Below are 15,261 nucleotides of genomic sequence, written 5' to 3' on the forward strand. Positions count from 1 at the left end.
ACAGCCTTTCTGGGGGCCCAGTCTGCCTTTCAAGGTTTCTCATTATGGCAATGCCCCCTTTCCCTTGTTTCACACCCTTTTCTCTGACCAGCTATGATTTGGTGTTTTCTTGGCTTTTGTGCAGTTTTTCCCCTATTCTGAAAGATTAACATGCCTCGCCTAAGATTTGGTTACTGGCAATATAAACTTTAAGCTAAAACATGTGTTGTGCTTTACATTTTTAGCCCCACCTCCTTTGCTTTCACCACACTCACCATTAGAATACCATTCCTCAGAGCTTCTTCAAAAATGAATTTGCCCTCAGGCTGAAAGAGGCTCACCACCCCTGATTTAGAGACTGTCCTAGATCTGTCTCTACTTGTGCAGTGCTCCTTTTACCAGTTTGATTTCCCAACTGACAGGCTTATGATCTAGCAGACAAGACACAGAAGGAAAAACTGAACAAGGAAAAACTGGGGAAGTGGAATGACATTTCTTTCCCTTCACTTTAACTTACTATAGCTACTGGCAATAACAGTTGAAGGAGGAGGAACCTTCATGAGCAAGGTCGTCAGCAGGAAAGGTGGGACAACCTTGCTTTGTAATGGTAGTTTTGCTCAGGCCTTTGAAATAGAAACCATTCACTTCTATACCACAGGTTACATTGACCGCAGCACTCCTGCAACCCTGTAGTATCAGCCCAACCAACCATGCATTATAGTAAGTCCCACCTAAAAGTCACCTTGGGTTCTTTGCAAAGAAAGAAATACGAGATGTAACTGTATAACAAGAACAACAACACAGGGAGTTGGTATTTAACACCAGTTAAGTTAAACCAAATTCATGATAAACATTCTAATATTTGTTGGAGATGTGAAAAAGAGATTAGAACTTACAAACATATGTGGTGGGATGGTGTTTAGTGAAATTAGAGAAATTCTAGACATAAATTTAGAAATGTCACCAAGAATTGTGTTATTGTTGCTGACTGAAAAACAAGATATAAATGAAGTTATGAAAGAATTGATTCTCAATTTGATAATGGCAGCTGCCAGGTTAGTAATGGTTAAATATTGGAAACAGAATTGGGTTATATAAAGGAAGGAATGGTATAACGGAATATGGAATATGGTTGTTAATGATAAATTGACAACAGAAAAAAAATCAAAAAGGGATAATAAAAGTAAATAAATACAATGAAATATGGGAAGATTTTGTAAAAGCAGTGCTGATGGAAGGGAAAGGCTGTAAGCCTAATCAAGAATATATGGATTTTTTTTTGCAATTTTTTTGTAACTCAATTGCACAGTTCCCAGGCATGAATTTTGTAGACGGCAATGTCATGTCTCAATGTCACCTTAATCTACCTATGCTCTTGCTATTTGTACACATGTGTGGCTTCAGTTTTATGGTGGTGAGCAGCTTCCAGTGTGTTATCTTCCAAGTGCAGATAGTCAAATTGACACCTTCAGACATTACATGTAGTCATGGTGACTTGGCGAGTGAAACGTAGCTATTATCGATAATATTTCAATCTACCATTGCAAACAATTTTATACATTTTGATAAGTTGGCTAAACACAGTCCTGTGAAAAGCGAAAAATATGCAGGCTTGCTTTTCGATTTGATACAAAAATTTGAAAACAGATTTCAAGATTTCTGGGAAAATAATCACTATTTTGTTATATTTGCAACTCCATTTCAGTCAGCATAAATATGTTTCCTACCAATTTTCAAATGAAATGCATAGAGCTGCAGTCTGACATTAAAGAAAAAATTATTCATGGACTTTATAGGTCCTATCTTGCCAGAGACAAATATCCCTCATTTCACAATTATGCCTTAGTCATGTCTTTGCTTTTTGGCAGAACCTAAATTTGTGAACAACTATTTTCAAGAATGAAGTAGACAATGAGCAAAATTATAACCAAAGTATCTGATGAGCACCTTGAGAACTCAGAGAATTGCAACTACTTCCATTGAACCAAATTTAGATGCATTGGTTTCTCAAATACAATGCCAAATATCCCACTAGTTTTATGTTCCCCTCTTTTCTTTTACTTTTATAATAAAATATTAAAAATAAATGAAGTTTTATTACTTTGATATGTTCATTTTCTATATTAGTGATTGCAAACTTGGGACCTGCTTGGTCATTTTAAAAGACTCTCTGAACAGGGTGCCACATAAGTAGGCCTATTTTGTGAGGACATACTTCTACAGTCATCCATTTACTAACTTCCACTCAGTATTCAGACTTATCTAAGACAAATGAAAGTGAGACGTGGGATTACACAAAGGGTAAAAGGTTTAATAATGTTCACTGCCAATATATAACATGAACAGAACCACTAAAACTGGGAGCAGGTGCTAGTACAGATATGTTTAATTGTCTTCTCTGGTGTTTTAGTTTTCACCTTTTTAGCACTGTACTTCAGTTGTGGTTTTTATTAAGATACTTTGTAAAAAGTATGTGATCCTGCCTTGTAAGGCACCATTTGAAGAGAGAGAGTCCATTCTGAAATGGTGCTTCTTCACTAGACATATTGTCCATATATCCCTTTTCTTTTGCTACAGCTAAAATCATCCCCTTCTAATATATTACTGCTTTCTACCATTGGGAAGCCCAGACAAGACTAGCCGTTTATGTATACACCTGACCATTGAAGCAATCAACCAACAATAGTATTTACCTCCAAAGGCTACAAGGGAAATACCTTGTAAGTGCCAAGGAGAAAATATATAGGTCTGAGGGACTCTTCAGCTCTCTGACTAGCAGAGCAAACAGCCTGGTTTGATAAAGAAATATTTATCTATTTAAAATAGATGTGCATAGACTGAAAGAAGTGGTTGAAGCAGGCCCATCGTATCTGTTTCTTTGCTATCACAGTTTTCTCTGATTTACAGATTTCTATACACCTTTAGTGTATCTTTTCCCTCTTTAAACACAGCAGCTGACAGTTCAAATGTTTAAAATAATTGGATTCTGCATTCTAATTCATCTGTAAAGTATTCGTTGATTAAATTAGCCTAATAGATATTATTTCTTACATGACTGCATAATTTTATCCTGATTGGATCTTTCTGACACTAACGAGTCCTCCAATTTACTATTGACTTGAGAATCAGGCTAGACCTAACTATGCTCTTGTTTTGATTTTTCTTTCCAGGCTAAAAGTTAAGCTGATTTATACTAACAGGGCATACTGTTAATGCTCAAGTGCAGTTGTGCAGTATATTTTGTTCCTTAAGACCAGTGTTAAAAGAAATTCATTGTTTTATAGGATCTTGAGTTGCCTTTAATTTGCTCAGTGGGATGTTCTGAAGCAGAAACTAGCCATCTAAAGTTCTTTCAGATAGAATTGGATTTTCTGAAAATAAAATACTTTCTCATACATAAACAGTTTTCAAAGTGATGAACAAACCCTCATTATCTCTCCCAAAAATTATGCAGATAGATTCTTTTGAAATGCATTTTAAAGCATAATGCTTTACCCCTTATTCCTGCCCCTCGGGTGTTGTTCTTGGTCCCTCCTGTAGTTTCTGTGAGGTGACATGAAATTCTACCTCATCACCCTCATTATTTAACAAAACCATCAGGAGTGATTATCCAAGGAATGGCTGTGAGGTGTCATCAGTTATATTTTTCTTCTGCGTCATCCCTCGTGTTTTTGTTTATTTCCTGCTGGAACAACCTGAAGGTGAATCTAGATAACTCAGATGTTATGCTGTTCAGGAATCTTCCTATAGATGTGCATTGGATCCATTAACATAGAAACAGAATGAGTCAGAAGGGCCCCCCCGGGCCATTTAGTCTGACTAATGGTCCAGCCAGCTACGCTAATGACAAGCCCACCATGTACATGTCCAGCCTATCCTTGAACACCCTCACCGATGGGGCCTTAACCACCTCCCATGGAAACCACCTCTGTCTCTATATGCCTTTCTACCCCTTGAGATCTGAGGCGGAGGTTCTTCTTCAAGAGCCCTCCTTGAAAGAGATTAGGAGGGTAGTTACCCAGATGAGGGCCTTCTCTGTGGTAGCACCCCGATTATGGAATGTTCCCCAGAGAAATTCAGCTGGCACCAGGGCTTTTTTTTCTTTTTCTTTTCAGTGCCAGGTGAAAACCTTTTTATTTTCCCATTATTTTAATGTTTAATTGGTTTTAATGTGGTTTTATATTACTGAATTAGGGATGCAGGTGGTGCAGTGGTTTAAACTGCTATGCTGGTTGATTTAAAGGTCGCCGGTTCGAATCTGCACAACGGGGTGAGTTCCTGTTGCTCTGTCCCAGCTCCTGTCAACCTTGCAGTTCGAAATCATGCAAGTGCAAGTAGATAAAAAGGTACCACTTTGGTGGGATGGTAACAGCAATCCGTGCACTTCGGTGTTTAGTCATGCCGGCCACATGACCACGGAGACTGTCTGCGGACAAACACTGGCTCCCTCGGCTAGGAAACGGAGATGAGCACCACCCCTAGATTCAGACATGACTGGACTTAACGTCAAGGGGAAACCTTTACCTTTTATATTATTGAATTACTGGATGCTGCGCCATTTTATCTGTTGCTTGTTGTAAACCATCCTGAGATGCCAGTAGATGGATGATATATAAAAGCTTTAAATTAATAAATAATCCCATTCCATACCCTTGGGGTCCTAACTGATAGAAACATAGTAACTGAGCTGACCCCTGGCTCCAGCCGGCTCTGCTCATGACATGCCCATCATGTGCATGTCTAGCCTATCCTTGAACACTTTCACCAATGGGACCTCAGCCACCTCCTGTGGAAGCCCATTCCATACCCTTGGAGTCCTAACTGTTAGGAAGTACTTCCTGGCATCCAAATTGAACCTTGGTTCCCTGAGCTTGTTTCTGTTGGAGTGTGTCCTGCATTCCTCTGTAGGGGAAAACAGGTCTCTACCCACCTCCGTGTGACATCCCCTCACATACCTGTATGCCGCCAACAGATCCCCTCAGAGTCTTCTGTTCTCCAGTCTGAAAAGACCCAGTTCCCTCAGTTTCACCTCCTACAGCTTCCCCTGAAATCCGGCCACTATCCTTATGACCCTATAAGAGACAAGATGAATCCTTGTGGCACTCTGTAGGCTAAAGGCCATGGAGTAGAAATACAGTTCTAGCACCACCTTCTAAGACTAACCTATTAGAATGGAGCACACCTATGCAGTGCTGTTCTTCTCAGTACATTTTGGCCATGCAGTCCAGAAGTGGTTATATAAATTGCAGCCAAGTACTTCAAGAAAATCAACAGAGTTGCCCCTCCTCTGTCAGTCTCCTGGCAAAGGTAATGCACCAGGGAACCAAAGCAGTCTCAGTCCCAAAACCAAGCTGGAAAGAAATTGGCAATGCATTGTTAACATTACTACTGAAATGTGTGGAGCTGTCATTAGAAACCTTTCAGATGATGTACAAAATGTAGAAACCTGTTTCTCAACCGTGTTGGGATACCATGAACAAATATTTATGTTTTCTATATGTTTTACTCTTCGCTCATCCTTCTGTAGAACAGTGATTATTATAAATTACCATTGCACATTGTAAAGTACATAATTTAGAAACATGGCACAAAACTTTTTAAAAAATGATTAAGATTCCCAATTTTTTAAAGTCCTGCTTTTTAAGTCTGAAAAAAATGGTACCCATGGGATGCCATTTTATGTAGGTGAATAAATATGCATACAGAAATATATCTAGCATCTTCTGGAACCTACAGAATTACCCAAAAGTGTTTCCCATATTAAAAAGTTTCATTTTAGAGCCTGCAAATATAGGTATATACCTTAGCTTGAAAGGCATTCTCACTGACTTGTAGTGCAAAGGGAAAGTTGAGACAGAAAATTGAAAGGGAATGTTCAAAAAATTGCTGAAAACAAGGCTTTGTTACTGGATTGCAATGCCATACATTGCATTCTAGAAAATCCTTAAGAAAGGATTAACTGTAAGTTAACTTTTTTCTATGAACAAACTGCAAACGGCTGGTAAATTTTGTGTGTGTTGATGAAAGAAAAAGTGTTGGCAAATACTAAGCAGACACAAGACAGAAGAGGTGGGTAAATGCAGGAAACTGTTTTCATGAGTAAACTGAAGAGACAAAAGCACCCAGCAGGAACAGAAGAGACACCCCTCCTCCTGAATAGTTCTCCTAAACCAGAATTGAAAAGGAAGAAGTCCCATTTGCTTTTGGGAATCTAATAAATTGTTTCAGGAAGTGAAAGTCTGTCCACACTAATGGAGCTGTGATTGACAGTTGATTCTTATTAAGGTCCCAGTCAGGGGACAAAGTACATTCCATTGTTGTTTGAGAGTAAAAAAAATAAAGTGCAGGTAACCACTGTAAACTTCTGCTGTTGGTATTTTTGGCAACCTAAGATGTAGCATTTTTAAGCAAGCATGATCATAAAAAACTGATGCTTTGTAAAATCTTACAGAGGTTAGGGCTAGTGGTCTTTTATCAGACCACTAGCCCTAACTCCAATAGATAGTCAAACTGCATGCCCATGAAAGACTGAGAAGAACCATGTGCGAGGCTGACATGGTTCCTGACTCCCAGCAGAGCAGAACAGAGCAAGCTGGCCTCTGGTTACAAGAAGCCAAGCTCCCATGGAGCAAGCAGCCAGAGTGAGTGAACAGGAAGAGCAAAGAGGAGCTTGGTCGTGGTGTTGTAGTGGAAGAGGAGGCAGAGGCAAAGCAGAGAGGTTCCTCCAAGGCACTAGCCCAGCAAACAGTCTTTTGTTTTCTAAGACTTGTGGAAGAGACAACTGAAGGGAAGATCCTGATTAGTTGATTAACTGAAGGGGAGTGGGCTGAGCAGCTAGCAGTGGTTGTATGGATGGGGTGATTCATTCTGGTTCCTGACTCCTAGCAGAGCAGAGTTGAGCAGAGCAAGCTGCTCAGCTGGTCTAGGGCCTCTGGGATACAAGCAGCCAGAGCATACAGGAGTTTGGTGATGGAGTTCGACAGGGCAGGTCAAGAGGGAGGTCCCTAACATTTTCCTCCCCTTCTTTTCTCTTTAGTTCTCCTCACCCATTTGTTTTCTTCTTGTAGCACACTTCCAGCTACCTCTAAGACTGTGCTTTTAATTTTTAGTATAGACAGGAGAAAGTACAAGTTGTCACAACAGCCCACCAAGACAGATTCACAAAAGTAGCACAAAGAATGGACCAGGGAGACTCCACAGTGGTGGTTACTTGCAACATCTGTTCAATGTTTGTTTTGTTACCTGAAAGTAACATAACCTACACATGCAACAGGTGCAAGCTAGTGACCTTGCTAGAAGAAAAGGTGAGAGCCCTAAAACAGAGTGTGACCACCCACAAACTAATAAAAGAAGATGAAGACAGAGTGGTGGAACTGTAACAGCTAAGAGTAGAACGGAAGCAAGAAGTGCATCAAAAAGCAGAGACAGAAGAACACTCTGAGGAAAAGGAAAATGAAGAAACTCCCTAGAAAAGGGTAACATGTGCAGAAGAACTAGAACTCTGCACCAGTGGAAGCAGTGGAGTTCTCAAACTTTAAGTTACTTGAGAAAGAGACAAGTGAGAAACCCAATGTGAAGGAACTACATGATACACTGAGGGACTCTGAAAGGGAGAGAAAAAGTCAATCAAGTAAGAAAAAAGATACCAAAGTTTGCAACCACAAATGGTGAAGAGTGATAGTGTCAGAGATTCTCTGTTGCCCACTATGGAAAAACACATATGTTGGGAAGACCCATGGAATCACCAGGTGTGCTGCCTCCCTGGAGCAAAGATCAGTGATACATCTAACAGAATACCAACGCTCATACAACCTACTAATACACAATCAACTGACACACATCCCTTCCGTCTCAATTCATGTGGGAACTAATGACATTGCCAACAGGAGCTTTGAGGAAATTACATCAGACTTAGAACCCTTAGGGAGGAAAATTAAGATAGTTGGGACCCAGATAGTTTTCTCCTCAATCCTTCCAGGTCACAGAAGAAAAGAAATGGCGGGGGCGGAGGGAGATGTTCCATGTGAATTCCTGGCTATGAAGCCGTGCAGCTGTGAGATTTGGACTCTGGGACCACGGGCTCAACTTCCTGGAAGATGGACTGCTGGCAAGCGATGTGTGGCACCATGCAAAGAAAGGAAAGGATGTACTTGGTCACTGCACGAAGAAGTTTATCAGGAGGGCTTTAAATTGAATTCTACAGGGGAGGGAGATGTACATCCAGGTGCAACATCAACTGACAAAGACATATGTGCTGCAACAGTGAAACTCTAGCTGGACCTAACACTAGTCTCCCAAAAAATGTAGGAATGAAGCCAGGGAATAATTCATGCGGTCTTAGATGTCTATACACCAATGCCCAAGTATGGGAAACAAACAACATGTACTTGAGCTCATAGTACACAAGAGCAAATATGACCTGATAGACATAGCTGGAACTTAGTGGGATGACTCCCATGATTGGAATTCAACCTGTAGGATACAACCTGTTCAAAAAGAATAGAAATAACAGAAAAGGAGGTGGAGTTACACTTTATGTTAAAGATACATATCTCTACAAAGAAGTACAAGAAGAAGAGACCAGTAATACCATCGAGTGTATCTGGATTAATATAAATGGAAAAAGGAATAAAGGGACATTGTAGTTGGGAGTCTCTTATCTCCCGCCAAACCAAGGTGAGGTTGAAGATGAAACTTTCGAAAAACAAATTGCCAGTTTTTCATGATGTTGTCATTATGGGGGACTTCAATTTCCCTGATATCTGTTGGGAGTCAAACTCTGCCAAACATGACCCTTCTGAGAGATCCCTAACGTGTGTTGCTGAAAACTTCCTCCAGCAGAAAGTAGGAATAGGAACAAGGGGCATGGCTTTACTTGACCTGATCCTAAGCAGCAGGGAAGACACAGTGGACAAAGTAACAGTGACAGGAACTCTGGAGGAAAGTGACCGTGCCTTACTTGACTTCTCAACAATAAAGGAAGCTAAAACGAAATGTAGCCAAACATGCACTGTGGATTTCAAAAAATCCAACAAATTCAGGGTGATGATATACAAAGTCTCATGGCAAGGCACTCTGAAGGGAAAAGGAGCCCAAGAAGGGTGGGATATCTTTAAAAATGAAACGCTTAAAACACAACTATGAACAATTTCAACCAGGAAAAAGAGTAACAGAAGCCGATATGGCTTCACAAAAAGCTAAGAGATAATCTGAAAATAAAAGGAGGTGGAAGGAAGGCCAGGATACTAAGGAAGACTATAAGCAAATAGCAAGGGACTGCAGGGATGACATCAGGAAGGCTAAAGTGATGCATGAACTGAGGCTAGTGAGGGGAACTAAAAGCAACAATGTCCAAAGTAAGACAAAAGAGAAGGGAGTTCAACTACTCACCATGGATGGAACAGTGATAACAGATGACAGAGAAAAGGCAGAAGTGCCCACTTCCTGCTTTGGCCCAGTCTTCTCCCAAAAGAAGTGCAACCCTCCTGACCAAGGGTACAGAGGAGGGCAACAAGGATGATTCAGGGACTGGAGGCAGAGCCCTGTGAAGAAAGATTTTGAGAACTGGGCATGTTCAACCTCAGGAAAAGAAGACTGAGAGGAGGTATGATAGCACTGTGCAAGTACTTAAAAGGCTGCCCCAAAGAGGAAGGACAGTATCTCTTCTTGGTCATTTCAGAGTGCAGACACCGAATAACAGACTTACAAGAAATTGGATTTAGACTAGACACCAGAAAGAATTTCCTCACTGTCAGAGCAGTATGCCAATGGAACCTATTTCCTGGGGAAGTGGTGGGTTCTCTCTGGCTGGAGACATTCAGAAAGTGTTTGGACAGTCATATGACTGGGATGGTATAACTTAGTGTCCTGCAATAGCAGTGGGTTGGACCTGATGGGCTTCCTACTCTACTATCTATGATTCTATGACATCGTAGGCCCACAGACCTGCTACTACACACCACTATGGGAAATAATGGCTTTCTTACATTCTCTACTAATGTCTCTCAGTCCCTGAACTTTTTAGCATCAGGGTAAGGCACTGATTCAGCTCAGAATCCACTTGTCAAGCTACTGTTAGCACAGATTTAATTTGTAAATTGAGGGTGATCTTTGGCTATTCAGAACTGACAGTAAGACACAATACACTCTATAGTTTGTAACAGTCTTGTTTTGCGATTTAAAAATATGCCAATATGTATTTTTAACCAAAAACATGTGTATCAAAATTAAAATATACATTAAGATGTGTTAAGACTGCAGTCCCATACCTACTAAAATGGGAACAAACTACATTGCATTCAGTAAGTCTCTGTGTTGATATGTACAGGTTTACACTATACAAGAAGTTTAATTTGGGAACCTGAGTTTTGTGGAAAGGAAAAAGAAGGAACAGTGGGAAACTCAGGAGGGATACAAAGGACAGATGATGTCATCTAGTAGTATTTTGTAGATGAGGTAGGGCAATGGCATGGCAAAAGCTTCATCTGTAAGTACCCTGGATCAGGAGGACTTGACTCCAGACGGTAGGCCATAAGGTCATTTACTAGGTTCATAGTGGGGCAAGATTTGAACAAGGGATTCTTTGATTCAGTATCTCAATATTCTTACAGGCTACACCATTTCACATCTTTTCCACTATATTTCTTTCATCTACTCAGTTTGTCTTAACTTGCTTTGTACAAGTATTATATTGTTTTGGTACATTCCCAAACCGCTCAGTAGACTGTCTAATCATGTGAATGTTCAGGGGCTATATTGTAGTGGAACTGTAGGCCATGTAAGAACCAGATGACGGTGTTATGTTTGTTTGCCAGTGTACCTTGCTGTCAACATGCCAGAATGGTGCTGCAACTTGACTAGAGTAAGTCATGCAAATTCAGTTCAATCAGATTGCATGTGCTTAAATTCTCATACCAGTGATGAACAATTGTCTACCTGATACTTCATCAGGGAAATCACAAAGAATGTTAGAGGCAATCCCAGGAAGTGAATGCTACTTCAGAGTGCATTAATTTATCCAGCTTCAGGTGTATTTACTCTGAGCCACTGCCAGAATAAATCTGCCTCTGTGTGGTGGCATTCTATTTCAGATCTTTTATTGCCCACAGAATTCACATCTTCAGCTACAGTGGTGGCATATGACTCAGTGCTAAAGGATGTGATTTCATTTTTCTCTGGTCACACAGTTAATGACCAATTTTAATCTACCCATCATGGAACCTGAGCTTCCTTGATCAAGATTCCATGTTGTTATGCATCATGTGTGCCTTATGCAAGATTAATGGGTTGTTGATACTTAAAAATAAAACACTGAAGTTCTACAACTACAGAACCAAGAACGGAATTTATACAAAATGGGGAGCTCTCAAGGTGCTTCATTTGTGTTCTTCAGAGTTTGCACTGATACATATTTTTCTTTCTTTTAACTGATTTTTTGCAACATTTGGAATTTTGTTTTCAACTGAGTGCATGATAGTTTTGGACAGGAAGTACAGGACTAATTTGCAGAGGCTTGGTTTGGGAGGTAATGGTCTGGGATTTGCAGGCATTGCTGTAGCAGTTCTGTCATTTCTATTGTGATCCATACTACAATCAGCATTCTGTTCCTCCACTGTGGAATAGGGTGCCTCTGGGGTATTCTCAGGACCAGCCCTACCATTAGGCAGAATTGCCTCAGGTGGCAGATGAGGGGAGGTGATAGCAAAATATAGGAAGGAGAGAGCCAGCCGTGTCCCTCATGGCCTGTCTTGTGCACTCTAACCTAGCTTGCTGTCTGCTGGGACAGCGAAGTGTGCCTTCCCATTTCCAGTGCTGAAGAAATGATCCATTCAGCTTTTATGTACAGAATGAATGAGGGCACCATCTTGTGGTTCTCCTGCAGAATGTCTGACCTTGCTTGGTTAGGTGCTTCAGGGAAACCATAAGATTTATTAATTTCATGAGGGGAAGGGGGACAGCTATAGAACTCACTGCCTTAGCAAGTTCATTTGGCAAACTCCTAATAGAAGGGTGGACATTTTTAAACTTACAATTGAATTCCAATTTTAACTGGAGTCTTTGACTGGGTTCAGGCATAATAACAAGCCACTGGCACCTGTCAGGTGCTTACCACATGGTACATTTGGTTTACAGGGAACCACGGAAAAGTCTTGTATGATTTCCATGCTTCACTGTGGCCTATTCAGTCATGTGAACCCAAAAACATGCTTTCCATGTTTCTCTATTTCTCCTTTTCCTTGTCAGCAGGTAAGGCTATGGAGGCACTAAACTAGTGTATACATAAAGGAAGCCACAGCCTTGAGTTTACAAGAGCTGAGAAGGCCTGTCAAATTGGAGGCCACTCATCCCTACCATCACCATATGTTGGAGAAAAGCTGATGGCATGTAACAACAGCAGCAACAGGTTTACTTTGAAGTTAATCTGTGCTGGCCTATAAGCTTGGTTCTGCCTGCATCTGTTGTATGCTCTTCCTGCTGAAAAAGTCCAGTGGACCATGCATAGATCGAGGAAAGAAGAAGTTGTTGATCACTGTAAAATGCACAATTGACTTTGAGGAGTAACATAGGAAGTTGTTGGAAGATTCTATTGTTCTGGAGGATGCCAACAGGTCTCCAGTTCTAATGCAGGATCATCATATTCTATGCAATGGGATAACGGCCAGTGTTAGAGAAGCTCTAAGGAGTTTCCATAATCTTGTTGAGCTTCCACATGGAAATCCAGTGGACTGTGGATGATCCAAGAAGAATGATTGCCCTCAAAAATTTGTGCAAGTGTGAGGGGATACCCAGTTATGTAGATGCTGACCAGGACAGAAACCTGGCCTCAGAACCCGGCCTTATGTGTTAAGGGCTGATTACAAGCTGTCCTCTAATAATTTCAGAACCTCCAAGACTCCAAGAGAGGTTTCTTTTCTGATCTCTGACAACAACCAGGGACAGCCTTCTATGGGATGACCTTTTCCATCACCCATTGTTTCAGCTCTAGTCATAGGCCAAACATATCCCCTAATACCTGGTCAATCTCTTAGTGCTTCAGTGGAAATACAGAAGCATCTAAATGGGCATGACCAGATCAAGCAGGAGGAAGAGGAGGAGGAGTCTGTTTCCTCTCAGGAGCTTTGCCAATAATTTTAAGTTCTGCTGCCATCACCACCACCACCACTCCTTGATTTTCCCATATGGGCTATGCCTGTTCAGCTGCAGCTGCCTCAGCTTCTGAGATAGCTCTCCCTCTTTAGTTCAAAATGCTCAGGAGACTCCCATCAGTCTGCTGGCATTTTAATGCCATGTGAGCTCTCCTGCAAATTCTTGATACCAACAGTTTGAATGCAACCATTATTGATACCATGATGAAGGTCACATTCTCCTCTCTCAGAATGGGAAGGCCTTTTGGATTAGTCAGTTCCACCCCTTTGGTCTTCTTACATGGGAAGCTACAGTGACACTCATAGTCATCCTTTTCCCCTGAGCCCATACTGAATACCAGTGACTGGGCCTTTCGGGACACTCACTAATGCCCTCAGGTGCTATTGCTCATCAGTCTGACATGGATGTTTCAAACAACCAGCATAGCTCTTGCCACAGCAGAACATTGATAGATGAGAAAACTCTAAGCCTCCTTTATCTTTTGTAGAGAGGTCTTCTGTGAAGACAAACACCCTTTTCACCCACAAACTAATCTACTAGCCTTGGTCCTGAGATTTGAAGGAAGAGAGATACTGTTTGAGTCTCTGCTTTTAATATACAAGGACCTGATAGTCTTCGGACATGGCTTTTTATTCCTCTGTGGTTCCATCACTCCCTTTGCCAGTTGACATTCTCAGGACCAGAGACATCATTTCACCTGGAGAAGACATGGGTCTCTTTACTGATCAGCTTCACCATATGGCCCAGGCCCTTGGCTTGGATATCCAGCAACTGGAACCAGGATGGAGGATTCAGTCTTCACTGTGGTCCTACTGAAATTCTCAAGTCTAGTAATCATACCTTTTCGTCTCACACTGCTCCAGACAGTACAACAGTCCTGGAAAAGACTGACCTCCATGACTGGAGCATATACAAGGAAAGAACATGCTTTTTCTTTTCACCCATCTGAAACCAAATGTCATGATCATGGAACTGTCCCAGGGTGAGTTATACAGGTCTCATCCTGCCCCTGTTGGTGGGAAAGGAAGGTGTAGGGTCAGTTGCAGGTTCCTGAGGGCTGTTGAACAAGACACCCTCCATAGCTCCCCTAGTTCAGTAGGCCTGCCTTTGTCACCAGATGCTATTTATTTAAAACTTTTATATGCCGTCCCTTATGCATGGCATCTCAGGACGGCTCACAGGCAGTAAAATCTCATGCATTAAAACAATCTAAACAATAAATAACATACAGCCAATAAAACACGACTGTTGCATTAAAATACTAATTTTTTAAATAATGGTTAAATAAAAAGGTTTTGACCTGGCACTGAAAAATGTATAAGCTTGGCGCCATGCAAACCTCTCCAGGGAGCACATTCCATAATCTGGGCGCCACCACAGAAAAGGCCCTACTCTGAGTAGATGCCCTTTTCACCTCCTTCAGGGAGAGTTCTCGGAGCAGGGCCTCCCTCGCTAATCTTAAGGGGCATGAGGGCATATAAGGATTGCTCCTCATCCTCTTTCTCATCACTGTTACCTTTGCTGGACACGATGAGTAAGTGGATAAGAGTTTTCTACCCCTCCTCTCCCCACCACAATTTCTCAGCTAGAGTGAGAGGCAGGTGTAAGGGCAGCTTGAAAGGATGAAGAGGAAGAGTAACTCCAGAGCTCTTGTCAGTGGGCCCTGCTGGGATGTGAGCCCTTGCCAAGTGTCCAAGCATGCCTGTCCTTAGCACGCCATTCACAAGCACTGTCTTAGAGAACTGCAGCAATGCTAAAGCAGGGCAAGTGGGCATCAGTACGTGGTAGGCTTAAGCAGACGCTGATCTTTGGCTCACCTTTGGCCTTAGGGGAAGAGCAGGCAATGTAGTTTGGGATAATGGAAGCATGTTCAGGCACGCTGTGCACCTTTATTGGGGTAGGAGGAATGGCATTCACCGCTCACTTTCTGGCAGCAAAATATATTTGGGCCACCCTGCTCTATGGAATGCAGACAAAGTTCACCAGATCAATTAGCCCAGGCAGGTGGAGGGGGATGTCCTCAAAACGATGCCCCATTTGGATTCTTAGAAATTTGGCCTGGATGTGAACATTGTATTGCTTTGAATTGTAAAGCAGAAAGCTTACTCTAGAGTGGAATATCTTGCATGCTATGAT

General features: G+C 41.6%; 1 protein-coding gene across 3 annotated transcripts in view; it reads left to right on the forward strand.

Annotated features, from left to right (window-relative positions):
• The window catches only part of AGAP1 (ArfGAP with GTPase domain, ankyrin repeat and PH domain 1), a 497,479-nt gene that overhangs the window by 447,623 nt on the left and 34,595 nt on the right, over positions 1-15,261 (forward strand). The gene's annotated exons all lie outside the window — the stretch shown is intronic.

Source organism: Varanus komodoensis, unplaced genomic scaffold (genome assembly GCF_004798865.1).
Source record: "Varanus komodoensis strain SLA01 unplaced genomic scaffold, ASM479886v1 scaffold23, whole genome shotgun sequence".
Lineage (NCBI taxonomy): Eukaryota > Metazoa > Chordata > Lepidosauria > Squamata > Varanidae > Varanus > Varanus komodoensis.